General features: G+C 47.3%; 1 protein-coding gene across 1 annotated transcript in view; it reads left to right on the top strand.

Moving 5' to 3' along the window:
- Positions 1-22,899: 22,899 nt before the first annotated feature.
- Positions 22,900-27,159, top strand: part of ABHD2 (abhydrolase domain containing 2, acylglycerol lipase) — a 109,978-nt gene continuing 105,718 nt past the window's right edge. The window contains exon 1 of the mRNA XM_029064839.2: positions 22,900-23,000. The gene's annotated coding sequence lies outside the window, so the exon portion shown is untranslated. The remainder of the gene's footprint in view (positions 23,001-27,159) is intronic.

The raw sequence follows: 27,159 nt of genomic DNA on the forward strand, positions 1-27,159 counted from the left end.
GGTCTCAAGCTCCTAGGTTTAGACATTTGGGACATTTCTGGGGGTGTTGCTTTAGAGTGCTTGGAAAAGGAGGGGATAGACCTGTTGTCATCATCAGCGTGGCTTAGTGGAAAGAGCAGGGGCTTGGGAGTGAGAAGTCGTGGATCCTGGCTCCGCTACTTATCAGCTTTGTGATTTGGGGCAAGACACTTGACTTCTCTGTGCCTCAGTTCCCTCATCTGTAAAATGGGGATTAAACTGTAAGCCCCATTTGGGACAACCTGATTAGCTTGTATCAACCCCAGCGCTTAGAACAGTGCTTGGCACATAAGTAAGAACTTAACAAATACCATCAACATCGTCATCATCATTATTATTATTATTATCATCAATGGTAAATATTAAGTACTTACTGTGTGCTGGGCACTGTACTAGGCACTTGGGAGAGTACAATACCAAAGAGTTGGTAGGTGTATTCCCTATCTACAAGTTTAAAGTCTAGACTCCTTTCAGAAGGTGCAGGATTCAGAATATGCCAGGTTCTTTGCCAATCAGATAGAAGTTGCAGCCCCTTCACTCCTCTCCCCTGGAAGAGAATCTTGGGAGGCCACATGTACCCACCCCCCCAGTGGGCCCTGGCTTCCCTTTGGGAGTGGCCTGAAGCAGCGTGGCTTAGTGGAAAGAGCAGGGGCTTGGGAGTCAGAGCTCATGGTTTCTAATCCCGATTCTGCCACTTGTCTGCTGTGTGACCTTGGGCAAGTCACTTAACTTCTCTGTGCCTCAGTTCCCTTATCTGTAAAATGGGGATGAAGACGGTGAAGCTCATGTGGGACAACCTGATTACCCTGTATCTACTCCAGTGCTTAGAACAGTGCTCTGCAAAGAGTAAGTGCTTAACAAATACCAACATTGTTATTATTATTATTGTTACCTGGACACCTGACACCAATGCCCAGTGCCTCTCCTGTTGATCTCTGCCTAGGTTGTAAGCTTGTTTTGGGCAGGTGTTGTGTTTGCTAATTCTGTTGCACTGTTCTCTCACAAGCATTTAGTAATAATGATAGTATAGGCATTTGTTAAGCGCTTACTATGAGCAAAGCACTGTTCTAAGCACTGGGCAGGATACAAGGTGATCAGGTTGTCCCACGTGGGGCTCACAGTTTTAATCCCCATTTTACAGATGAGGTAACTGAGGTACAGAGAAGTTAAGTGACTTGCCCAAAGTCACACAGCTGACAGGTGGCAGAGATGGGATTTGAACCCATGATCTCAGACTCCCCAGCCCATTCTCTTTCCACTGAGCCATGCTGCTTCTCTACTACAATGCGCTGCACATAATAATAATAATGATAATGATTATGGTATGTGTAAGCAGTTACTAGGTGCCAAGCACTGTTCTAAGCTTTGGAATAGATAAAAGTTAAATAGGTTGGACACAGTCCCTGTCCCACATGAGGCTCACACATTTTCCAGATGAGGTAACTGAGGCTCAGAGAAGTGAAATGACTTGCCCAAGGTCATACAGCAGACATGTGGTGCAGTCGGAATTAGAACTCAGGTTCTTCTGACTCCCAGGCCCATCCAATAAAATACCATTGATTGACTGATTAACTGACTAATTTCACTGGAGACATCCTCATCCATGACACATTCCAATCTTCTACAAAAAGAGCAATGAAGAGATCCTCTAAAAATTTGATCAGCCAATCAGTCAATCCGTCAATGTTATTGCTTGAGCACTTACTGTGTGGAGATTACTGTATTAAGTGCTTTTTTGAAGGACAGTACAACAGAGTTAGTAGACACATTCCTTGACCACCAAGAGCTTAGAGTCTAGAGCAGGAGACAGACATTGAAGTGAATTATGAATACACATAAAAGTGGTGTAGGACTGAGCATGGGGCAAATATCAAGTGCTTGAAGGGTGTAGATCCAAGTGCATAGGCGAAGCAGAAATGAGAGGGGAAAAGGGAAATGAGGGATTAGTTGTAGAGGGCTTCATGGAGATGTGATCTGAGAATGGCTTTAAGGGTGGGAGAGTGGTGGTTTTGTCATATATGAAGGAGGAAGGAGTTCCAGGCCAAAGGGAGCATGTGGGCAAAGGATCAGCAGGGAGATAAATAAGCTAGAGGTACAAAGAGTAGGTTGGCATTAGAGGAATGAAGTCTGTGGACTGAATTGTAGGAGGAAATCAGTGAGGTAAGGTAGGAGGGGAAGAAGTGATTGAGCACTTTAAAGTGGATGGTAAGGAGTTTTTGTTTGATGAGGAGGTGGGTGGGCAATCATTAGAGGTTCTTGAGAATGGGGAGATGTGGATTGAATGGTTTTAAAGAAATATGATTCAGGCAGCAGAATGAAGTATGGTTGGGAGTGGGGAGAGACAGGAGGGAGGGAAGCTGATGCAGTAATTAAGGTAGGGTGTAAGTGCTTAGATCAGCCTTGTGGATGTTTGGATAGAGAGGAAAGGGAGATTTAAGCAATGTTGTGAAGGGAGAACTGACAGGATTTAGAAATAGATAGAATAGGTGGGTTCAGTAAGAGAGATGAGTTGAGGATTATTCCAAGATTATAGGCTTGTGGGATGGGGATGATGGTGGTGTTGTCTAGTGATGGGAAAGACAGATGGAGGACAAGATTTGTGGGAAAAGATGAGGGGTTTTGTTTTGGACATTATTATTATTATGGAACTTAAGTGCTTACTATGCACCAAGCCCTGTACTAAGCACTGGAGTAGAAACAAGATAAATCATTTGGCCAGGAACCTTGGTTCCTGTTCCCCATGGAGCTCACAGTCTAAGTAGAAAGGAGTAGGATATAATCCCCATTTTATATATGGGGAAACTGAGGCACAGAGAAGTGAAGTGACTTGCCCAAGTCCACACAACAGACAAGTGGTGGAGCTGAGACTAGAACCCAGGTCCTCTGACTTCCAGGTCTGTGTTCTTTCCACTAGACATCTTGCCTGGCTAAGCCCTCTCCTCCTCTTTTCCCACTCCCTTTCGTGTCACCCTGAGTTGCTCCCTTCATTCATCCTCCCTCCCATCCCCACAGCACAAATGTATATATCTGTTATTTATTTATTTATTCATGCATTTACTCATTATGTATTTTAATATCTATCTCCCCCCAGACTGTGAGCTCACTGAGGGCAGGGAACCTGTCTGTTTGTTGTTGCATTGTACTCTCCCAAGAGCTTAGTACAATGCTTTGTACAAAGTAAGTACTCAATGAATACCATCGAATGAATGAATGCTTCTCTGACCTTTTAGATCTGATGTGTTAGCAGGACATCCAAGTAGAGATGTCCTGAAAGCAGGAGGCTGCAGAGAAGGAGAGAGGTCGGGCCTGGAGAGATAGATTTGGGAATCATCAGCATAGAGTTGAGACCATGGGAGTAAAAGAGTTCTTCAAGGAGGTAGGTGTAGATGGGGAACTGAGCCTTGAGGAACTCCTACTGTTAGAGGGTGGGAGGCAGAGGAGAAGTCTGAAAAAGAGGCTAAGATAGAAGGAGCACCAGGAGAGGACAGTGCCAGTGAAGCCAAGCTTAGATAATGTTCCCAGGAGAAGGGGGTGGTCCATAGTGTCAAAGGCAGCTAAGAGGTTAAGGAGAATTAGGATGGTGTAGAGACCAATGAAGTTGGCAAGAAAGAGGTCACTGGTGACCTAAGAAAGGGTAGTTTCCATGGAGCAAAGGGGGCAGAAAACATATTGGAGATGGTCAAGATAAAAATTGGATGAAAAGAAGTGGAGGCAGCAGATTTCAACTCACTCAAAGAGTTTGGAGGGAAATAGTAGGAGGGAACAATGGAGTGTCTTTAGAATTGAGGATAAATGACCATGTTTGAAAGCACTGAGAAAGAAGCCTTTGGTAAGGGAATGGTTGAAGATGACAGTCAAGGAGAGGAGAAGGGAAGGGCCAAGTGTTCTGGTAAGATGAGAAGGCATGGGGTCAGAGGTGCAGATGGAGGGAGTAGATTTTGAATGGTGGAGAGAGATCTCTTGAGATTCTGCCGGGAAAGATGGAGAGTAGAAGAGAGAACAGGAGGAGGGTGGGACTGGAGGAGGGGGAGACTGGAGAGAAGCAGGGGAGGTTTTAGGGAGGTCGCGCCAGATGATTTCAATTTTATCAATAAAGTACATGGCCAGGTCAGTAGGAGCAACAGATCGGGGAGGCCAGAGGACAGGGGTTTGAGGAGGGATTTAAACTTTTGAAACAACTGGCATAGGCAGTGGACATGGGTTTCAGTAAGGATGGAGAAATAATGCTGGGTGGAGGAGAAGCCAGAGTTAAAGCAGGTGAGGATAAGTCTGAAACTGAACGAGGTTGGCCTGGTGTTTAGATTTCTGACAACTGGGTTCTGCGGTTCCTGAAGAGGAGGGGAGGAAGCCGACTTGGAGAAGCAGCGCGGAAAGTGGAAAGTGCGCGGGCTTTGGAGTCAGAGGTCATGGGTTCGAATCCTGACTCTGCCACTTGTCAGCTGTGTGACTGTGGGTGAGTCACTTCACTTCTCCGTGCCTCAGTTACCTCATCTGGAAAATGGGGATTAAGACTGTGAGCCCCGTGTGGGACAACCTGATTCCCCTGTGTCTACCCCAGTGCTTAGAACAGTGCTCGGCACATAGTAAGCGCTTAACAAATACCAACATTATTATCATTATTACTTGTGCAGTTGATACAGGGCTGTGGGTATGTGGTACGAATGGGAAGAGGGACAGGAGAGTGAGGGACCTGGGTGGTTATTAATGTTCAATTACTGAGACCAGAACAAGCCGCAGGTCCTGGAAATGTTCAGGAAATTGAATAAATTGATTCAAATGAAGAGCTACTGGGGTGACTGCCCCCTGGTGGCCCCAAAAGGAACAGCTCAAGGGGAAAAGTGGCTAATCAAAAACAATTGCCCCTATTTGGGGGCGGTTTTCAGGGTACATAAAGAGAGGAAATCAATCTAGATCCTAGGGAGAGTATGGAAAACTGTGATCTTGGCTCCAAAATCTCCTTCCTGCGAAGCAGAAATAAGTTCTAAGGCAAGCAAGACCTTCACGCCTTAGAATGGATTAGTCCTAGGATGGCCTTGTTTTAAAAAATGGAATTTATAAAGCGCTAGTACTGTGTGCCAGGCACTGTACTAACTTCTGATTATGAATTATGAATATATATATAAAAGTGCTGTAGGCCTGAAGGTAATCATATGGGGCTCGGAGGTTTAATCCTCATTTTACAGAGGAGGTGACTGAGGCACACAGATGTTAAGTGACTTGCCTAACGTCACACTGCAGACAAGAGGCAGAGCAGGGATTAGAACCCAGGTCCTTCTGCCTTGCGAGCCCGCGTTCTATCCACCAGTCCATTCGGCTAGTTTCTAGGTGGGCTGGTCCCTGTTTGGGATATATAACTTTATTTCCGGGATTTTATTTTTTTAAATCCCAGACATCCTCCATCTTGGTCTCTGCCATCAAGTTTCAGTGTTCAAAAGTGGTGCCCATGTTTCCAGGAAGCAAGAGGAAAAGGCAATAATAATAAATAATGTTGGTATTTGTTAAGCGCTTACTATGTGCAGAGCACTGTTCTAAGCGCTGGGGTAGACACAGGGGAATCAGGTTGCCCCATGTGGGGCTCACAGTCTTAATCCCCATTTTACAGATGAGGGAACTGAGGCACAGAGAAGTTAAGTGACTTGCCCACAGTCACACAGCTGACAAGTGGCAGAGCTGGGATTCGAACTCATGAGCCCTGACTCCAAAGCCCGTGCTCTTTCCACTGCGCCACGCTGCTTCTCCAAGTAAGTAACTGCGATACTGGTAAGTACTTATCATGTGTCAAGATCAGACAACGTGGGGCTCCCAGTTTTAATCCCCACTTTCTAGATGAAGAAACTGAGGCACCATCTAAGAAGGTACTGGAGCAGGCTGTGGGAAATAGATGTAAAGTCCCCAGGAGAAATGCTCTAGGTTCAAGTGGCTTTGGGTAGACTTCTGCTAAATGATGAGTACGACACCATTTTGCTGCACTGTGCGTTGTGACACGTATGACCTCCCATGTCTGTATAAGACATGGGTATCACATGTCTGGCACAATACATGTGATAGCATGCTCCTCACCTTGCCCAGCACCTGCAAGAGCCATCAGTGGTCATCTTGATGAGTCCCTGCTCTCAGATTGTCCCTGATTCTAATCCAGAAGCAAAAGTTAATGAGGGAAAGTTATGGGGGTGACCTCAAACTTGACACGTCTAAAACAAAACTCCTTATCTTCCCACCCAAACCCTGTCCTCCCCCTCACTTTTCCATCACTGTAGACGGCACCACCATCCTTCCTGTCTCACAAACCCTAACCTTGGCATTATCCCTAACTCCTCTCTCTCATTCAACCCACATACTCAATCCATCACTAAATCCTGTCCAATTTTCACAGCATCACTAAAATCCAGCCTTTCCTCTCCATCCAAACTGCTACCTAGTTAATCCAAACACTTACTCTATCCCATCTTGATTACTGTATCAGCCCCCTTGCTGATCTCCCAGTCTCCTGTCTCTCTCCGCTCCAGTCCATACTTTGCTCTTCTGCCCAGATCATTTTCCTACAAAAGCATAGCGGCCATGTTTCCCCCCTCCTCAAGATCCTCCAGGGGTTGCCCATCCACCTCGGCATCAGACAGAAACTCCTCACCATTGGCTTTAAAGAGCTCGATCTCCTTGTCCCCTCCTACCTCCCCTCACTTTGCTCCTCTAATGCCAACCTTCTATCCCGCCCATGTCCCGCCTCTGGCCTAGAATGTCCTTCCTCCTCAAATCTGACAGGCAATTACTCTCCCCTGCTAGAGTGCTTTCCTGACGAAGCCCTCTTTTCCTTTTCTTCGGCTCCCTTCTGCGTTGCTCTGACTTGCTCTCTTTATTCATCCCCACTCCCAGACACACAGCACTATTGTACATATCTGTAATTTATTTATTTATATTAATGTGTGTCTCCCCTCTAGACTGCAAGCACATTGTGGGCAGGGAATATGTCTGCTTTTTTGTTATACTGTACCTTCCCAAGCGCTTAGTACAATGCTCTTCACACAGCAAGTGCTCAATAAATACAACTGACTGATTGACAGAACTCTCAAATCAATCAATCAAACAATGGAATTTATTGAGCCCTTTTTTAATGATATTTTGTAAGTGCTTACTCTATGCCAGGCAACATACCAAGCTCTGGGATAACTTTAAAATAATCCATTTGAACACAGTCCATTTCCCACATAGGGCTCACGGTCTTAATCCCCATTGTACAGATGAGGTAACTGAGGCATAGAGAAGTTAAGTGATTTGTCCAAGGTCACACAGCAGTCAAGTAGCAGAGCCTGTGATGGAGACAGGATTAGAACACAGGTCCTCTGATTCCCCGGTTCATACTCTGGCCGACAGGCTACTAGGCCATGTTGCTTCTCAAGTATCGGCTGGGGAGGGGAGAGACTGAAAGCAGGCAGGTCAGCAAGGACCCTGTATTCCCTACAACCCAGTCAAATCTCTGAGCCCTAGACAATACTGAGAGCGATGGGAAGCCAAAGGGAAATTTTCTTTCCATCTGTGACTGCATCCAGAGGCTGAGTCTCCCTTGGGCTCCCTGTTTCCGGATCTTGCAGCAGTGTGGCACAGTGGAAAGAGCACAGGTCTAGGAGTTATAGGACCTGCGTTCTAATCCTGCCTCTGCCACTTGTCAGCCATGTGACTTTGGATAAGTTATTTCACTTCTTCGTGCCTCAGTTTCTTCATCTGAAAAATGGGGATTCAATACCTGTTCTCCCTTCTATTTAGACGGAGACCCCCATATGGGACTTAATTATCAGTGCTTAGTACAGTGCTTGGCACATGGTAAGTGCTTTACAAATACCCCTATTATTATCATCTTGACAGTTTCCTTATGTCAATCATCACCAGGGAAGCTGAAAACCCAAAGCAGCAACAGAAGGTTTTCAAAAGCTGTTTCTATTAGACTGTAAACTACTTGGGGGCAGGGATCATGTCTACTCATTCTGTCTTACGCTCCTAATCGTTTAGGTCAGTGCTCCCAACACAGGTAGGAGCTCAGTAAATACCATCAATTTTCTGCACCGCCTTCACATAGCCACAGACAATCACTATGAGAAGCGGCGTAGCCGAGTGGAAAGAGCTCAGGCCTGTGAGTCAGAGGAATTGGATTCTAATCCCGCCTCTGCCAACTGCTTGCTGTGCGACCTTGGGCAAGACACTTTATTTATCTGTGCCTTGGTTTCCTCATCTGTAAAAAGGGAATTTGATACCTGTTCTCCTGCCTACTTAGACTGTGAGCCCCTTGTGAGACAGGGGCCATGTCCAGCCTGATTATCTTGTATCTATTCCAGTGCTAAGAACAGTCCTTGATAGTGCCTAACAAATGCTACAATAATAATAATACTAACAGTAATGATCACTAGATTATAACACCCCTCTCAGGATCGCCCCTGGAGAGTTTCCATTACTCCACCACTCTTGATTACGGGAGGGAGAGTCAAGCAGAGGCCTACCCATTCCATTCCTACCTCGGGTAGTGGCTAACAAGTGGAAGTCAAAACTCACCTGGGCTGGGCAGCAGTGGCGTGGGAGAGAGTCGAGGGCCGAGACTCAAGTTTACTGAGCAGGAGAGGGCAATGGTAAACCACTTCCATTTTTTACCAAGAAAACTCAGTGGATACACTACCTGAGCGACTGCAGGTGGAGAGTGAGGTGTTCCGGGAGAGGTGTGTCCATGGAGTTGCTATGGGTCAGAGATGACTTGACAGCATAAGACAAGACAAGATTGGAATATCCTCAAGGGAGATATAGTAGGACCTAACTTCTAATCACAACTCTGCCACTTCTCTGCTGAATGACCTTGCATGGCCTAGTGGAGAGAGCAATGGGAGTCAGAGGACCTGGGTTCTAATCCTGGCCCCGCCACTTGTTAGCTCCACCACCTTGGGCAAGTCACTAACTTTTCTGTGCCTCAGTTACCTTCCCTGTAAAATGGGGTTTAAGATTGTGAGCCCCAGTTGGGGCAGGGACAGTGCCCAACTCGATTTGCTTGTATTCAACCCAGCGCTTAGTACAGTGCCTGGCACGTAGTATGTGCTTAACAAACACCATTATTAGTATTATTAAGGTACTTAGCTTCTCTGTGTTTCAGTTGCCTCAGCTGTAAAATGGGATTAAGACTGTGAGCTCCACACGGGACAGGGACTGTGTCCAACCGGATTATCGTGTATCCACCCCAGTGCTTAGTACAGTATCTGGCACAGAGTAAGCACTTAACAAATACCAAGAAAGAAAAGACATAATCTCACAGACACAGCTGCTCAGTGGTTAGTTAGTGGGACTTGCCAGAATCCCCGGACGTGGGTCAGGGGTCCCCAGACGCTGCTCTCCTTACGCCAACAGACCAGTGTGGCATAAGCTCTCAGAGCAGGCCTGAATCTGGTTGGAGGATGTTCTGGCTTAGGTGGGGACACTTTAGACGAGGTGGCCGAGACATGAGATGTGTCAAGCTCTGTGCTGAGTGCTGGTATAGATACAAGCTAATCAAGTCGGACACAGTCCCCGTCCCACATGAGGCTCACAGTCTAAATATGAGGAAGCGCAGGTATTGAATCCCCATTTTACAGTTGAGAAAACTGAAACACAGAGAAGTGAACTGACTTGTCAGCTGTGTGACTTTGGGCAAGTCACTTCACTTCTCGGTGCCTCAGTTCCCTCATCTGTAAAATGGGGATGAAGACTGTGAGCCCCACGTGGGACAACCTGATTCCCCTGTGTCTACCCCAGCGCTTAGAACAGTGCTCGGCACATAGTAAGCGCTTAACAAATACCAACATTATTATTATTATTATTAACTGACTTGCCCAAGATCCCCCAACGGACGAGTGGTGGAGCTAGGATTAGAACCCGGGTCCTCTGACTCCCAGGCCATGCTCTTTCCATTAGGCCATGCTGCTTCCTATGTGAAAAGCCCGAACTGTTGTCCTTTGTGTATGGTTTGGTGTGTGTCCCTTGGTGTGGTTGCCAGGAGAACGTCCCCTTCGCCCTCCCTCCCTCCCTTACTCGACCGCCTCACGTGAAGCCTCACTTTGATCATCCTCGTCGATGGTATTTAGTGAGTGCTTACTGTGTGCAGAACACTGTACTGAGTGCTTAGGGGAATACAATGCAACGACATTAGTAGACACTTTCCTTGGCCACAGCAAGCTTAGAGTCAAGAGAGACCCCTCTCCTGGGCTGAAGAGGAGACCTGTGAGGTGATGCAGGTTGGGGAAACAACAAGGCAGCTTCGATTCAGGTGAGGGTCTTGCAAGGAGGGACTCTGACCTGATGATCTTGTATCTACCCTAGCATTTAGCCCAGTGCTTGGCACGGCGTAAGCCCTTGATGGATGCTACCGTTCTTATTCCATTTATCATTAGACTGCTTTCCCCACATCCACCTGTCTGACCTAAATATTTTCCTTCTGCTCCAACCCACTCAACCACCCTGCCCCTCCCCCCTCCCCCTGCCTTCCAGTTGCTCCCTCCTCAGGCCAGCATAGAGCGTGGAGTCCCTTCCCAGAGAAGCAGCGTGGCATAGACCACGAGCCTGGGAGTCAGTAGGTCCTGGGTTCTAATTCCATCTCCGCCACTTGCCTGCTGTGTGACAGGCAAATCACTTCACTTCTCTGGGCCTCAGTTACCTCATGGGTAAAATGGGGATCAAGACTGTTGCCCCATGTGGGACAGGGACTGTGTCTAACCTCATTTGCTTCTATCCACCCCAGTGCTTAGTACAGTGTGTGGCACAGCGTCAACGCTTAAAAAATACTATAATTGTTATTGTTATTATTTTTATTATTCTGGCCGAAGAGCCAGGCTCAGACCCCTCCCAAGGAATCCAAGACTTCTATGGAAAGAACCGCTTAATTCCTGGCACTGAGAGCCCTCAGTACCCAAAGATTGAGGGCAGGAATGTGAAGCTTGTTTTTAATTCTGAGGCTTTTCAGTTTATCATTTCGCTTCTGTGTCCGCACACCGAGTTCCCGTTCTCATGGTGACCCAGACCGTCTGAATTAGTCATCTGTCCAGAGCGGCTGTACTTTGGAAAATGCAGCTGGATTCTTTGGAGATTACAGCACTTGGGGAGTTTTCCCGACAAATAAACAGAGTGAGGAATGGGCTTGAGATCTGAGAGGGGATTTTTCTGCTGTGATTTACCAGGACAATGTGCAGTAGGATAAACAATATTAGGGGGTCTCTGATGTCTTTCAGGATCACCCCGCCTTTCCACCCACCTATGGGGCGTAGGTTATTCCCCATAGAGTATGTCTAGACATGGCAACAAGCTTTGGCTACATGGGCTCTATGAAGAGTCTATTTCTTTGGATAAGTAGGACCCCAGACTGAATTTTGATTAGAGCAAATGGCTGGGACTGAGAAGAAGGGGCATGGGATGAGTTGGGTTCAACTTTAACTTATCCCCATCTCTCGCATTTCCCACCGCATCAGTTTCTCAGATTGGAGCTGCTATCTACTTTGTCCGTCGGAGGGAGGTTTCCAGGGCCTGTTTTGAGAGGCTTAGATGATCCGCACGCCCAACTTGAAGGGTCAGGAGTAGTCTTTTATCCTGGGGTTTGAATGCCGGAAGAGCCAAGCTCAGAAGTGATCACTGTCCAAGAGCGTTTTGGCTACCCATTTTCAAATAGCAAAGAGCACAAGAAGCAGCATGGTGTAGTGGATAGAGCACAGGCCTGGGAGTCAGAAAGACCTGGGTTCAAATCCTGGCTCTGCCACTTTCTCTGCTATATGACCTTGGGCAAGTCACTTCACTTCTCTGGGCCTCAGTTACCTCGTCTGTAAAATGGGGATGAAGACTGCAAGCCCCATGTGAGCCCATTGTGGGCAGGGGTCACCTCTATTTGTTGGTGAATTGAACTTCCCAAGCACTTAGTACAGTGCTCTGCACAAAGTAAGCGCTCAATAAATATGATTGAATGAATGAAAGACAGGAACTATGTCCAACTCGATTAGTTAGTATCTGCCCTGGTGATTAGCAAAATGCCTGGCTCATAGTAAGCACTTACCAATACCATTAAAAAAAAGGAACAAAGCTTGCCCAGGAGACACCATACAGGGATGTGCATTCTCCCCATTTTTAGTGCTTACTATGTATCAAGAACTATTCTGAGCCCCGGGATAGATACAATTTAATCAGGTTAGACATAATGCCTATCCCACATAGGGTACACAGTCTAAGTAGAGGGGAGAATTGGTATTGAATACCCATTTTACAGTTGAAGAAAGTGAGACACAGAGAAGTAAAGTGACGTGCCCATGGTCACACAGAAGGCAAATGGTGTAACTAGGATTAGAACTCAAAATGTCTAATTCCCAGCCCCTTGTTGCACCTCCTTGTCAACAAGAAGCTGGTTTATCTGGAGACATAATAATAATAATTAGGGAATTTGTTAAGTTCTTACTATGTGCTAAACGCTCTGATGTACTAAGCTCTGGAGGTAGATATAGAATTATCAGGCCAGACACAGTCCCTGTCCCACATGGGGCTCAGAGTCTAATAAGGGGGAGAGAGAACAGGTATCAAATCTCCATTTTACAAATGAAGGAACTGAGCCACGGAGACTTGCCCAAGGTCACACAGCAGACAAGTATCGGTGCCGGGATTAGAACCCAAGTCCTCTGACTCCCAGTTCCGTGCTGTATCCTCTAGGCCACGCATGAAGCAGAATCTGTCAACATCTTTAAGGCCCATAAAGAGGTCAGAAACTTGCCACTGTGGAAACTGCAACGTGAGACTAGAGGATCAAGGGTTGCCAAGTCATGAGTTGGGAGGGGCCACTAGGAAGTTAAGTGGCTTGCCCAAGGTCACTCAGCAGCTAAGTGGCCAGAGCTGGGTTTAGAATCCAGGTCTTCTGCCTCCCAACCCTGTGCTCTTTCCACTAGGCCATGCTGCTTTCAGGTTGGTAACGAGCTTAGGCATCAAATCTTTAGACCTTGCTCATTCCTGGATAGCTCTATGGTACATTCCATTTTGCTCTGAATTATCATCCTATACATTTCTTTAGTATTTTCTATGTTTTCCAAACACTAACTTGGAAATCGCTGCGGCCAACAATGTTTAAGTATGGGTGGAACATAGAAAAATGCTATTTCAACTATACTGCTAGAAAATTTTTCTAAAACATCTTTCTGGACATGTCTCCCCCCAGTGAAAAACCCCCAAGGTACTGCCCATTTCTCTCCACCTCAAGCAGAAACTCCTGACAACTGGCTTCAGGTCATTCTATTAGCAATTTCCCGACTAACGGATCTAATTTTTTTCTCCCATTACAACCCAGCTCACACTCTTTGTTTCCCTCAAAATGAACTCCTAGGTGTGCCTTGTCCTTGCCCCTCCTATAGCTGATCTATTTCTCACCCCCTTCTCCCTGCCTGGAAGTCCCCTTCCTCCCCACCCCCCCACCCCACCCAGCCCCTCTTCATATCAGCCAGTCCACAGCTCTTCCCATCTTCAAAGTCCTTCTGAAATCTCCAGGAGGCCTTCCCCAATTATTCCCAGGTCATAGCCCTTTGTCCTTCTGTCTGTAAGTTATTTTGTCTGGCTTCCCTGCTAGTTTGTAAGTTCCTCATGGGCAGGGAATATGTCTACTTGCTCTATTTTACTCTCCCAAGGAGCACTGTGACCTAGCGGAAAGACCATGGGCCTGGGAGTCAGAGGACCTGGATTCTAATCCCAGTTCTCCCACTTGTCTGCTATGTGACCTTGGGAAAGTCACTTAACTTCTTTGCCGATTCCCTCATCTGCAAAATGGGAGTTCAATACCTTTTCTCCCTTCCCCTTAGACTGTGAGCCCCACGTGGGACCTGATTATCTTATATTTATTCCAGTGCTTAGTACAGTGTTTGGCACATAATAAGCATTTAACAAATACCATTATTATTATTCCCAAGCATTTAATACAGTGTTGTAAACACTGTAGATGCTTAATATTATTGATAAATAGAAAATATTTCTAGTAAAAACTCATGAAGGCCGAGATAGTAGCAGGATAGGCACCTAAGAAGTTTTGGTTTTTTTAATGGTATTTCATAAGCATATTCCAGACACTGTGCTAAGCACTGGGATGGATACGAGATCATCAGGCTGAAGACAGCCCATGTTCCGCATTCCACATGGGGCTCACAATCTTAATCCCCATTTTACAGTTAAGGGAACTGAGGCACAGAGAAATGAAATGAAATTCACACAGGAGACAAGGGGTGGTGCCAGGATTAGAACCCAAGTCCTCTGACTCCCAGGTCCATGCTCTATCCACTAGGTCATGCATGAAGAAGAATCTGTCAACATCTTTAAGGCCCATAAAGTGGTCAGAAACTTGCCACTGTGGAAATTGCAACGTGAGACTAGAGGATCAAGGGTTGCCAAATCATGAGTCAGGAGGGGCCCCTAAATAGTAAGCTCCTTGAGGGCAAGGATCAAATCTACGATTTGATTGCATTATATTCTCCCAAGCGCTCAGTACAGTGAGCACTGAATGACTATCATCATTTGAGCCAAACTGGAGGTTATCTCTTAGCTCTGTACCTCCCTTGCCTCCCAGCAATGCCCAGTAAGGCCAGAAGGAATTTCAGATGAGTCTGCCAATTCTGCTTCAGGAATCAGCTAGAGTTAGAATTATCCCAGGATGTGAAGCAGGTTGAAATGAGGATTCAATCCCTGTTCTCCCTCTCACTTAGGCTGTGGGCCTGATTATCTTGTATCTACTCCAGGGCTTAGTACAGTGCTTGGCACATAGTAAGCTTTTAGAAAATACCACAATAATAATTATGATTATTACCGTCATCATCATCATGGGGAAAAATTAGAGGGGGACTGATAGAGACCGCTTGGAGAAAGAAACCTCTCTTGCTTTCAGTTTCCTCCTCGTTTATTTTTATGGTATTTATTAAGCGCTTACTACATGCCAGGAACTGTACGAAGCGCTGGGGTACATATAACTTTATTAGGTTTGACCGAGTCCTTGTCTCACACGGGGCTCACGGTCTTAACTCCCATTTTACAGAGGTGGTAACTGAGGCCCAGAGAAGCAAAATGACTTGCCCAAGGTCACAGAGAAGATAAGTGGCAAGCTGGGATTAGAAGCCAGGCTCTTCTGAGTCCCAGGCCTGTGCTCTAGCCATTAGACCATGCTGCTACTCATTCTGGGTCTTTGGCACTACTAGGTTTTGGGTGACAGAGCATCCTCCCGTGTCCCTGTCCGGGATGCCTAGGTAAAATTCCCTTCAGTGGGAAGAAGGATTCTTGGAATGGCGAGATCCTCTGGATTCCACTGCCCCACAACCCCTTCCATGGCTCTGAGTCAGGTTTGCAAGCTGCTCTCCACCCATCCTCACTTATCCGGCTCCCTCTGTCTCCCAACACAAACAGTGGAAGTCCTGACTGAGATTGGGCCGGAGCTGTTTTCAAAGCATCTGTTCAGCCATGAGTAAGGCAAAGAAGCAGCCCCATTTAAAGTCCCAGTGACAAGGAAATTACAGCTCAGGATCCAAAGGACAAAACAAAACAAAAAACCCCAGATAAATACAAACTCTGGGAAACCGCAACCCATTTTAAAAAATCAAAGTTTCGGAGTCATTTGAGTTTTCTCTGAGTTCTGGAGAAGTGTCTTCTCTAGCAGAAGCTGAAATCTCAGCAGAGACAAGGAAAAAAGATGCACAGGTCTTTTTGAATTAGAAGAGCAAGTTTTTAATGACAGGTTTGTAAAAAACCAGACAGGCAAACCCAGATCTGCTGCGGACCCCACCCCTAACAGTAGGAGCAAGGCTGGGCTACCAGCTCACTCCCTATTATGTTTCCACTCTTTTCTCCCAATAATCAATCATTCAGTTGTACCAATTGAGAAGCAGGATAGGCTAGTGGATAGAACAGGGGCCCAGGAGTCAGAAGGACCTGGGTTCTAATCCCGCTGGGTCACTTGTCTGCTGTGTGGCCTTTGGCAACTCACTTCACTTCTCTGGGCCTCATTTACCTCATCTGTAAAATGGGGATTAAGACTATGAACCCCATAAGGGACATGGGCTGTGTTCAACCTGATTAATTTGTGACTACCCTAGCCCTTAATAACAGTCCCTGGCACATAGTAAGCTCTTAGCAAATACCATTAAAAAAAGAACTTATCAAGTGTTTATGGTGTGCAGAGCACTGTACTAAACTCTTAGGAAAGTTCAGAACAATGCAGTGCATGGACATGTTCCTTGTCCCCAGGGTGCTTATAGTCTAGAGGGAGAGACAAACATGAAAATGAATTATGGATAGGTACATAAGTGCTGGGGGCCCGAGGGAGGGGTGAAGAAAGGTTGCGAATCCAAGTACAAGAGTGCCGCAGAAGGGAGAGGGAATAGGGGAAACGAGAGCTTAGTCAGGGAAGGCCTCGTGGGGGAGATGGGATTTTAATAAGGCTTTGAAGGTAAGGCGTGTCACAGTCTGTCGGTTATGAAGAGCGAGAGAGTTCCAGGCCAGAGGCAGGATGTGGGCGAGGAGTCAGCGGCGAGATAGACGAGTTACGGCTCCGCCACTTGTCAGCTGTGTGACTTTGGACAAGTCACTTAACTTCTCGGTCCCTTAATTACCTCATCTGTAAAATGAGGATTAAGACTGTGAGCCCTCTGCGTGGGATGAGCTGATTACCTGGTATCTACCCCAGCGCTTAGAGCAGTGCTTGGCACATAGTAAGCGCTTAACAGATAGCATCATTGTTATTATTATTTTTATTGAAACGAGTTTCTCTTTGATGAGGAGGTGGATGGACAATCGCTGGAGGTTCTTGAGGAGTGGGGAAGGATGGACTGAATTTTTTTACAGAAAAATGATCCGAGCAGCAGAGTGAAGTATGGACTAGACTGGGGAGAGACAAGAGGCGGGGAAATCAGGAAGGAGGCTGATGAGGTAGTCAAGGCAGGGTAGGATAAGTGCTTGATTCAGAGGGGTAGCCGTTTGAATGGAGAGGAAAGCGTGGATTTTAGTGATGTGATTTGGTGACAGATTCATTCATTCATTCATTCATTCATTCAATAGTATTTATTGAGCGCTTTCTATGTGCACAGCACTGTACTAAGCACTTGGAATATACAATTCGGCAACAGATAGAGACAATCCCTGCCCAATGACGGGCTCACAGTCTAAATGGGGGAGACAGACAGCAAAGCAAAACAGAACAAAACAAAAACAAGCAACAGCATCAAGATAAATAGAATCAAGGGGATGTACACCTCATTAACAAAATAAGTAGCGTAATAAATAATATATACAAATGAGTACAGTGCTGAGGGGGGAAAGGGAGAGCAGCAGAGGGTGGGGGGATATGGAATGAAGGGCACCGGGGATGTTTGGGCTGTCTCTCCCTCTAGACTATAAGCTCATCATGGGCAGGGAAACTGTCTTACTAATTCTGTTGCACTGGACCCTCCCAAGCGCCTAGTATGGTGCTCTGCACATAATAAGAGTTCAATAAAGATGACTGATTGATTGACTGATTGGGTGGGACCACTCCATGGATTTGGCTTGTTCTGAGACTGCACTAGACCTGGGATATGTCTCTACGGCAAGAGGGGGTAGAATCTGGTCCCCTTACAGGAGGGAAGGTGGCAGTCAAGTCGTCAGGTGCTGGGGTAACCAAGGAATGGTCAGAGATGGGGAGGGGAGCAGAGAAGCCACCACGGCTGTCACTGTCCTCTGCTGCTACAACCAGCAGGACTCCACCAGCACCAGTGGACGTGGCGGTCAACAGCGGAGTGGTGGAAGAGTAGGGGAGAGGGTATTCCATGGCGTAGTGAGAAGCGACGTGGCCGTAAGTGGACAGAGCACTGATCTGGGAGTCAGAAGATCACGGGTTCTAGTCCTAGCTCTGCCACCTGTCTGTTGTGTGACCTTGGGCAAGTCTCTTCACTTCTCCGGGCCTCAGTTACCTCAACTGTAAAATGGGGTGTGAGATTGTGAGCCCCAGGTGGGAAGCGACTGTGCCCAACCCGATCTGCTTATATCCACCCCAATGCTTAGTACAGTGCCTGGCACATGGAAAGCACTGAACAAATATCACAATTACTACTCCTTTTCTTTTTTCTTCTGCAACAGCAGCCACCACTGTCAATTCCTTCTCCAGTTCAAACTGGCCCTACAAAGGGGCTGGGTTTTTGGGGTTTTTATGGTACTTGTTAAGCACTTACTATGTGCCGGGCACTGTCCTAAGCGCTGGGGTAGATAAAAGGTAATGAGAGTGACACAGTTCATGTGCTTCCAGTGCTAATCCCCATTTTACAGATGAAGTTCTGTTCTTGGGAGTTTCCAGTCGAGCGGGAAACGCATTATTGTAGCCCGGCCAGAAGCTGTTGCGAAACCAAGGAAGTCGCCGTGTCAATGGCGGGGTAAGAGACGGACAGGGAACGTGTCTGCTACCTCTATTGTACTGTACTCTCCCAAGTGCTTGGCATAGTGTTCTGCACGTAGTGAGTGCTCAGTAAATACCACTGATTGATTAGATGAGGGAAAAGGCTGGGCACCCTCTCCACCTCCTCTTTCCCTGTGGCTGTCGTTGCCACGGTCTGAAGTGAATGGTGGGAAGGAACTTGCAAAGTCATGACCATGTTGTCTCTTTGGTGATCTCTGATCACTTTACACCAAGGGCAGAATAAAGGGAGAAGATCAGTGCAACCCCAACTCCCCCCCCAAACATAAATAGCCCCCGGAAAGGGGGGCTATTTATACATTCAGTATATTTATTGAGCCCTGACTGTGTGCAGAGCTTGGGAGAGTACAATAGAACAATAAACAGCACATTCTCTGCCACAACACAATGAGCTTACAGTCTAGGGAGAGAGACAGACATTATTATAAATAAATTATGGATAAGTACATAATGTAGTGGCTTTTGTATCTCCACTGCCTAACCCCTAAAGGCTGGCATCTTCTCAAACTAAGGCCAACCTAGGACAAGTCTGCACTTGGACAGATGAAGGGCCAAATACGCTGGCATCCCTGGCCTCCTCCCATCTCACCTGGCTGGGATCCCCAACCCTAATTCATCCATTCGGTGGTCTGTATTAAGCGTTTTTCTATGTGCATAGCACTGGTATGAAGCACTTGGGGGGACTACAAGCGTGGCTCAGTGGAAAGAGCACGGGCTTGGGAGTTGGAGGTCATGGGTTCTAATCCCGGCTCCGCCGCTTGTCAGCTGTGTGACTTTGGGCAAGTCACTTCACTTCTCTGTGGATCAGTTCCCTCATCTGTAAAATGGGGATTAAGACTGTGAGCCCCACGTGGGACAACCTGCTCAGAACAGTGCTTAGAACAGTGCTTTGGACATAGTAAGTGCTTAAAGAATACCGTCATTATTACTACACTACAACAGAGTTGGCAGACACATTCCCTGTCTGAAATGAGTTTAGTCACCCCTTATCTCCCTTCTGCCCCCACCATTTTTTTAGAATCTCTGGCCCTTCCCTTACCTTTTGTCGTCTCTGCCCCTACCTGCCCCATCTAGATCCTAACAATCGTAATACCTGTGGAATTTGTTGAGTGCTCACTATATGCAAACCCAAGCACTGAGAGAGATACAAAATAACGAGGTTGAACACAGTCCCTGTCACATGTGGCGCTCAACAGCCTTAAGAGGAAAGGAGAGCAGATATTTAACACTCAATTTACAGAAGAGGAAACTGAGGCACACAGCTGGCAACAGGGGCAGCTGGGATTTGAAGCTAGGACTCTCAGGCCTGGGCTCTTTTCCTTAGGTTATGCTGTAGTCCCTTCTCCTCCTTTTATTTTTTCTTTTTTAATGGTATTTGTTAAGCACTTACTATGTGCTCATTCATTCATTCATTCGTTCGTATTTATTGAGCAGTTTATGCAGAGCACTGTACTAAGCACTTGGAAAGTACAATTCAGCAATAAGGAGAGACAGCCCCTGCCCACACCGGGTTTACAGTCTAGAAGGGGAAAGACAGACATCAAAACAAGTAAACAGACAGTATAAATAAATAGAATTATAGATATATACACGTCAAAACAAATAAAGAGCCTGTGCCGGTCCCTGTCCCACATGGGGCTCACAGACTTAATCCCCATATTACAGATGAGGTAACTGAGGCCCAGATAAGTGAAGTGACTTGCCCAAGGTCACACAGCAGACAAGCAGCAGAGCGGGGATTAGAACCCACAACCTGTGACTCCCAATTCCAGGCTCTTTCCAACAAGCCTCGCTGCATTTTACAGATGAGGTTAGTGAGGTACAGAGAAGTTCAGTGACTTAATAATAATGATAATTATGGTATTTGCTAAGCGCTTCCTACGTGCCGAGCACTGCTCTAAGCGCTGGGGTAGATGCATGGTCTCTCTATCACCCACCCGACACGTGGCAGTGAGGTTGTCCCCCGTGGGGCCCACAGTCTTAATCCCCATTTTACAGAGGAGGGAAGTGAGGCCCAGAGCCACGCCCATTATTGGGTTAGAGCAGCAGCGTGGCTCAGTGGAAAGAGTCCGGGCTTGGGAGTCAGAGGTCATGGGTTCAAATCCCGGGTCTGCTACTTGTCAGCTGGGGGACCGTGGGCAAGTAAAATGGTGATTAAGACTGTGAACCTCACATGGGGCAACCCCATTACCCTGTATCTATCCCAGCGCTTAGAACAGTGCTCTGCACATAGAAAACGCTTAACAAATATCAACATTATTATTGTCTCTATCTGTTGCCGAATTGTACATTGCAAGCGCTTAGTACAGTGCTCTGCACATGGTAAACGCTTAACAAATATCAACATTATTATTGTCTCCATCTGTTGCCAAATTGCCACTTGTCAGCTGTGTGACTGTGGGAAAAGTCACTTAACTTCTCTGTGCCTCAGTTACCTCATCTGTAAAATGGGGATTAACTGGGAGCCTCACGTGGGACAACCTGATGACCCTGTATCTACCCCAGTGCTTAGAACAGTGCTCTGCACATAGTAAGCGCTTAACAAATACCAGCATTATTATTATTATTATTATTAAGCACTTAACAAATACCAAGATTATTATTATTGTCTCTGTTGCCAAATTGTTTATTCCAAGCACTTAGTACAGTGCTCTGCATATAGTAAGTGCTTAACAAATACCAACATTATTATTACTATTATTGTCTCTGTTGCCGAATTGTCCATTCCAAGCACTTAGTACAGTGCTCTGCACATAGTAAGCGCTTAACAAATAGGCAACTTCTCTGTGCCTCAGTTACCTCATCTGTCAAATGGGTATTAACTGTGAGCCTCACGTGGGACATCCTGATTACCTTGTATCTACCCCAGCACTTAGAACAGTGCTCTGCACATAGTAAGTGCTTAACAAATTATTATTCCAAGCGCTTAGTACAGTGCTCTGCACATAGTAAGTGCTTTACAAATGCCAACATTATTATTATTATTGTCTCTATCTGTTGCCAAATTGTACATTCCAAGCGCTTAGTACAGTGTTCTGCACATAGTAAGCGCTTTACCAATATCAACATTATTATTATTATTGTCTCTATCTGTTGCCGAATTGTCCATTCCAAGCGCTTAGTACACTGCTCTGCACATAGTAAGCGCTTAACAAATACCACCATTATTATTACTATTATTGTCTCTGTTGCCGAATTGTCCACTGCTCTGCATAGAGTAAGAGCTTAACAAATATCAACATTATTATTGTCTCTATCTGTTGCCGAATTGTACATTCCAAGCGCTTAGTACAGTGCTGTGCACATAGTAAGCGCTCAATAAAAACGAATGAATGAATGAATGAATAGTAAGCGCTCAACAAAAACGAACGAATGAATAGTAAGCGCTCAATAAAAAGGAATGAATGAATGAATAGTAAGCGCTTAATAAAAACGAATGAATGAATAGCAAGCGCTCAATAAATACGAACGAACGAATGAATGAATGAATAGTAAGCGCTCAATAAAAACGAACGAATGAATGAATGAATAGCAAGCGCTCAATAAAAAGGAATGAATGAATGAATAGTAAGTGCTCAATAAAAAGCAAGGAAGGAAGGAAGGAATAGTTAGCGCTCAATAAAAGGAATGAATGAATGAATAGTTAGCGCTCAATAAAAAGGAATGAATGAATGAATAGTAAGCGCTCAATAAAAACGAACGAATGAATAGTAAGCGCTCAATAAATACGAACGAACGAATGAATGAATGAATAGTAAGCGCTCAATAAAAACGAACGAATGAATGAATGAATAGCAAGCGCTCAATAAAAAGGAATGAATGAATGAATGAATAGTAAGTGCTCAATAAAAAGGAAGGAAGGAAGGAAGGAAGGAAGGAAGGAAGGAAGGAAGGAAGGAAGGAAGGAAGGAAGGAAGGAAGGAAGGAAGGAATAGTTAGCGCTCAATAAAAGGAATGAATAGTTAGCGCTCAATAAAAAGGAATGAATGAATGAATGAATAGTAAGCGCTCAATAAAAAGGAATGAATGAATAGTAAGCACTCGATAAAAGGGATGAATGAATGACTAGTAAGCGCTCAGTAAACATGATTGACTGAACGAAGCGGCTGGCCCGAGGTGTCAGAGCAGACCAGCGGGTGGGTCGGGATTCGAACCCAGATCCTGGGCCTCCCCAGCGGGCGCCGCGGGGCCTTCTGGGGCCGCTGTGTCCCGGCCGCCCCCCCCCCCCCCCCCCCCCCGCGGGCCCCGCCCCCCCCCCCGCCGCGGCGCAGCTGTCAATCAGGCCTCCCGGGCGCCCCGCCCCCCCAGAGGTCCGGAGCGACGGGCGGCTGCGTCGGCCAATCGGAAGGCGCGGACCAGCGGGAGGCGGCCAATGGGCGGGCGCGCGGCGGTCGCTAGGGGCGTGTCGTCCGTTGCCAGGGAGGGGCCGGCGGCGGGAGCGGGAGCGGGACCGGCTCGGGGTTCCGGCGGCCAGTGCCAACGGAGTCGCCGGCCGCGGCGGAGGAGCCGCATTCGCACCCAGAGCCCGAGCCGGGGGAAGGAGCGGGTAAGGCCGGCCGCATCCCAGCCCCACCACGCCCAGCGTCCCGCTCCCCGGCCTCCTCCTCCTCCCGCCGGCCTCCCGGCTTGACACCTCCCCCCGGCTACGGGAGACCCACGGTGTCCGGGTTTTGGGGCGGGGGTCAGGGCGAACCCCTTCCCAGCCGGCCCACCGAGAGCCTCTTTCTAATAATCGTGATGCGAATGCTGTTTAGCGCTTACTACGTGCCAGGCGCTGTGATAAGCGCTGGGGGAGAGACGGGGTCATCAGGCCGGACGCAGCCCCCGTCCCACGTGGGGCTCCCGGTCTCCATCCCCATTCTACAGATGAGGGAGCGCAGAGAGGTGAAGTGACTGGCCCCAGGTCACCCAGCAGAGGGGGGTCGGACGCGGCATTCGAACCCACGACCCCCGACTCCCGGGCCCCGGGCTCTTGCCACTAGGCCCTGGGGCGGTGGGGGATGCATCTGGGCAGGGGGTGAATCGGATGGGGGCTCCCTTGCCGGGCAGGGGTGCAGCCTGCCCGGGCCCGGCAGTCAAAGAGTCTGGGTTCGAATCCCGCCTTTGTGACCTTGGACAAGTGGCTTCGCTTCCCTGGGGCTCGGTGACCTCGTCTGTCCAATGGGGATGAAGACCGCCCGCCCCGTGTGGGACAGGGACTAGACCCAAGCTGACAACCTTGCACCTTCCCCAGCCCTCAGTCCAGTGCCTGGCGCGTAGTCGGTGCTTAATAAATACCATGAAAAGAAAAAGGGGTGATGGCCGCGGATTCGGATTGCACTCCCCAAATAGGGGTGCCTTAGCCATTAGGACGTGTCTTCTATTATTTCCACCCCCCGCACACACACCAGTCTCCATCTTTCCATGGGGGGGGGGGGGTGGCCCTTCCCTCCTCCCTTCTAGTGAAGCACCCTAGGGCCTCCAGGTGAATCCTAACCCAGGTTCCCCCCCTCGGATCTCTAGAGATGTATTTTACAGCCCTGAGGTTGTCGGGTTTAATACGATGTGCCCACTGGGGCCCTCTGAGCTCTTGTGCCATTTCATTTAAACTAAATTAAAGATCCAAGGGTTCAGAAGACAAACCAGATTCTCTCCCGCCCCCCACCCCTCCACCCTTAAACCCTGTCTTCTCTCTGAGCGCAGGGAGATGCCTCATACTGTCCTGTGTTGTGAAGGTCAGCGGGCTTTGGGACTGTCAGACAGAGCGAGGGCGTGAATCTTGAAGCATCTGTTGTCTGTTCTTCCTCTCTGCTGCTTCAGGATGAATGACCCTGCAGAAAACCAACCCCGATTTACATTGTGAACTTTTTCGCGGGTGCTGGCTAGAAGACATCCCATTTTCTGCCCGTTAATCCCCTAACTCTCCCCCCATTCACTTCAGCAAGGGGGTTTTGTTGTTGTTGTTGTTGTTCCCATCCTTTGGCGTCCCTCTCCATCCTCCGTAACCTCCTTCTCTTTCCGTCAGTGCCTCTTCCCTGGTTTTCTCCACACGTTAAACGTTTTCTGGTTGTATTTCTGCTTTTGATTTTGGATGTGTCAGCGTCCTTCCGAGGCAGATTTAATCTTTCGTATAAATGGGATTCTTTATTCACTTGGATCATACCCCAGATTCCATCTAATTTAGAACCAAAAGCAAATGTAGAGGGTGGTGGGAAGAACAAGGCCTATTCAAACCCCTCTAAGTTCACCTTGGCCCTGAACCTTTTTTATGGTATTTGTCAGTGCTTACCATGTGCCAGGCACTGTGCTAAGGGCTGGGGTAGTTGCAAGGTTGCCAGGTGGGACACCGAGTCCCTGGCCCACGTGGTCTTAATCCCCATTTTACAGATGAGATAACTGAGGCACCCAGAAGTGAAGTGACCTGCCCAAGGTCACACGGCAGACAAGTGGTAGAGCCAGGATTAGAACCCAGGTCCTTCCGACTCCCAGGCCCCTGGCTCTATCCATTAGGTCATGCTGCTTCACTGATGCTGCCGTTTATGGAGACTTCTTGTCGGTTGTCAATATGATGCCATTCGAATCTAAATCGATGAGACTTTTGAGATTAATTCCGTTCACTCGGTCGTAAATATTGAGGGCTTGCTGTGTGCAAAGCACTGTACTAAGCGCTTGGATTTCATGAGGTGTTTAGTGCAGTGTCTGGCCCACAGTAAGCCCTGAACAAGTACCACGGTTATTATTATGAGACCTGTACTGAATGCTTTCCAGAAGACCACTGCATTCAAAGGTCACACGCGCAGGGGTGAAATAAGCCATTCTCTGTGTGCCTGACTCAGAGGGTGATTGACCTGATGATTACTGCTCCGTCGAGGTCTGAGCATTCAGATACTTCTCGGTATTTGTCCCTTTGCTTTACAAGGGATCGGTATGCTAGATCAGATAGCTGGGGCAGCCAAATTTTATTTCCCTATTTTTCAAGGGGGTGAAACGTTCCTTCCCTTCCCCTTTTCTAGCGTCGGTACTTTGCTTTTGCAAGCATAGCTGCTTGAGATTCATTGCGTTCATCGGTTTCCTTTAAACAGGATGAAGCCTGTTGTTTTTTTGACTTCCTACCGCACCCCCTGTCAGATGGGGTTTTTTCCATGCATTGAGATACCTGCATTTGAGCAACAGCTAAACGTTATCATTTTCCCCGGATCGGCACGCTCCTTTGCTCCGGCTCTTAGAGGCTGGTTTTCGTTTATCATTCCTTGCCTCAGCCATTTTGGGATCTTTATAGCTTTTAGCGTCCTTCACCTGTTAACGAGCTGACTTCCAGCTGATGTCTTAGTGAACATCTTCCCCTTTTCATTTACTCTTTTGGCTTTTCGGCCCGGTCCGCCCCACCCCACCTTCCACCTGTGCGTTCCGGCAAGGCCCAGAAACAACCTCTCGGTCGAACCAAGGCTGTCCTACTCTCTCTCATCCAAGGTAAAGGCAGATTCCATCTTCAATCCATCAGTCAGTGGTAATGAGCGTTTACCCCGTGCAGAGCCCTATACTAAGCGCTTGGGAGAGTGCGTTACAACAGAGTTAGCCGACATGCTCCTTTTGGCAGTCCTGTGGGGCGAGGATGTTGAGAATTTCACCCTTGCAAAGTTTCCTCTGTGGTTTATTGCAGGACTACCTGGTCCTTTTCGTATTGTGCTGTCCGGTCTCAGCCATCCTTGAGCATTTGGGTGTGTCGGAGACGACAGGTGTCCTCCTGTTGGTTCCTCTCATCCGTAGTCTTTGCCAACTTCAGGGCGAGGTGCGGAATTTAGAGCAATCTCTAAAAAGGTTGCTCTTTGGAGAATCATCCTATCTAGTGCGAGAAGCTGCGTGTCCTTTTGGATAAAGCACAGGGCTGGAAAGCAGAAGGACCTGGGTTCGTTCATTCATTCATTCAACTGTATTTATTGAGCGCTTGCTTATGTGCAGAACACCGTCCTAAGCGCTTGGAACGTACAGTTCGGCAACAGACAGAGAGAATCCCTGCCCAACAACGGGCTCATAGTCTAAACAGGGGAGACAGACAACAAAACAAAACAGAACAAAACAAAACAAGTAGTCTGGCATCAATATTATCAAAATAAATAGAATCATGGATATATAAACATGACAAATAAATAGAGCAATAAATAATATATACAAATATGCACAAGTGCTGTAGGGGGGAAAGGGGAAAGAACAGAGGGAGGGATGAGGGGGAATGGGGAGGGGAGGAGAGGGAAAGGGAGGGCTCAGTCTGGGATGGCCTCCAGGAGGAGGTGAGCTCTCGTAGGGCTTTAAAAAGGAGGAGAGAGTTCGGCGGATGTCCGCTGCTTATCTGATGTAGGACCTTGGGCAAGTCACTTCCCTTCTCTGGCCTCAGTTACCTCATCTGTAAAATGGGAATTAAGACTGTGAGCCTAATGTGGGATAGGGACTGTGTCCCACCCAATTACCTTGTATCTACCAGTGCCTAGTACAGTGCCTGACACATAGTAAGTGCTTAATTACCATTTAAAAAAAAAAGTCTATCCCAATCTAATCTTGGAGCTAATGGATGTGGTGTAGCCCTTTCATTTTCATTTTGGTTATTGACTCGTGACCTGAACCTGCTTGATGTACAATTTTAGGAAAGTTACCCCTGCCTCAGTTTCCCTAATAGCGAGGTCCTTATGGCTCATTTATGACGCCCTGAGCATTTTCACATCTTAGACTTT

This window comes from Ornithorhynchus anatinus, chromosome 5 (assembly GCF_004115215.2).
Source record: "Ornithorhynchus anatinus isolate Pmale09 chromosome 5, mOrnAna1.pri.v4, whole genome shotgun sequence".
Lineage (NCBI taxonomy): Eukaryota > Metazoa > Chordata > Mammalia > Monotremata > Ornithorhynchidae > Ornithorhynchus > Ornithorhynchus anatinus.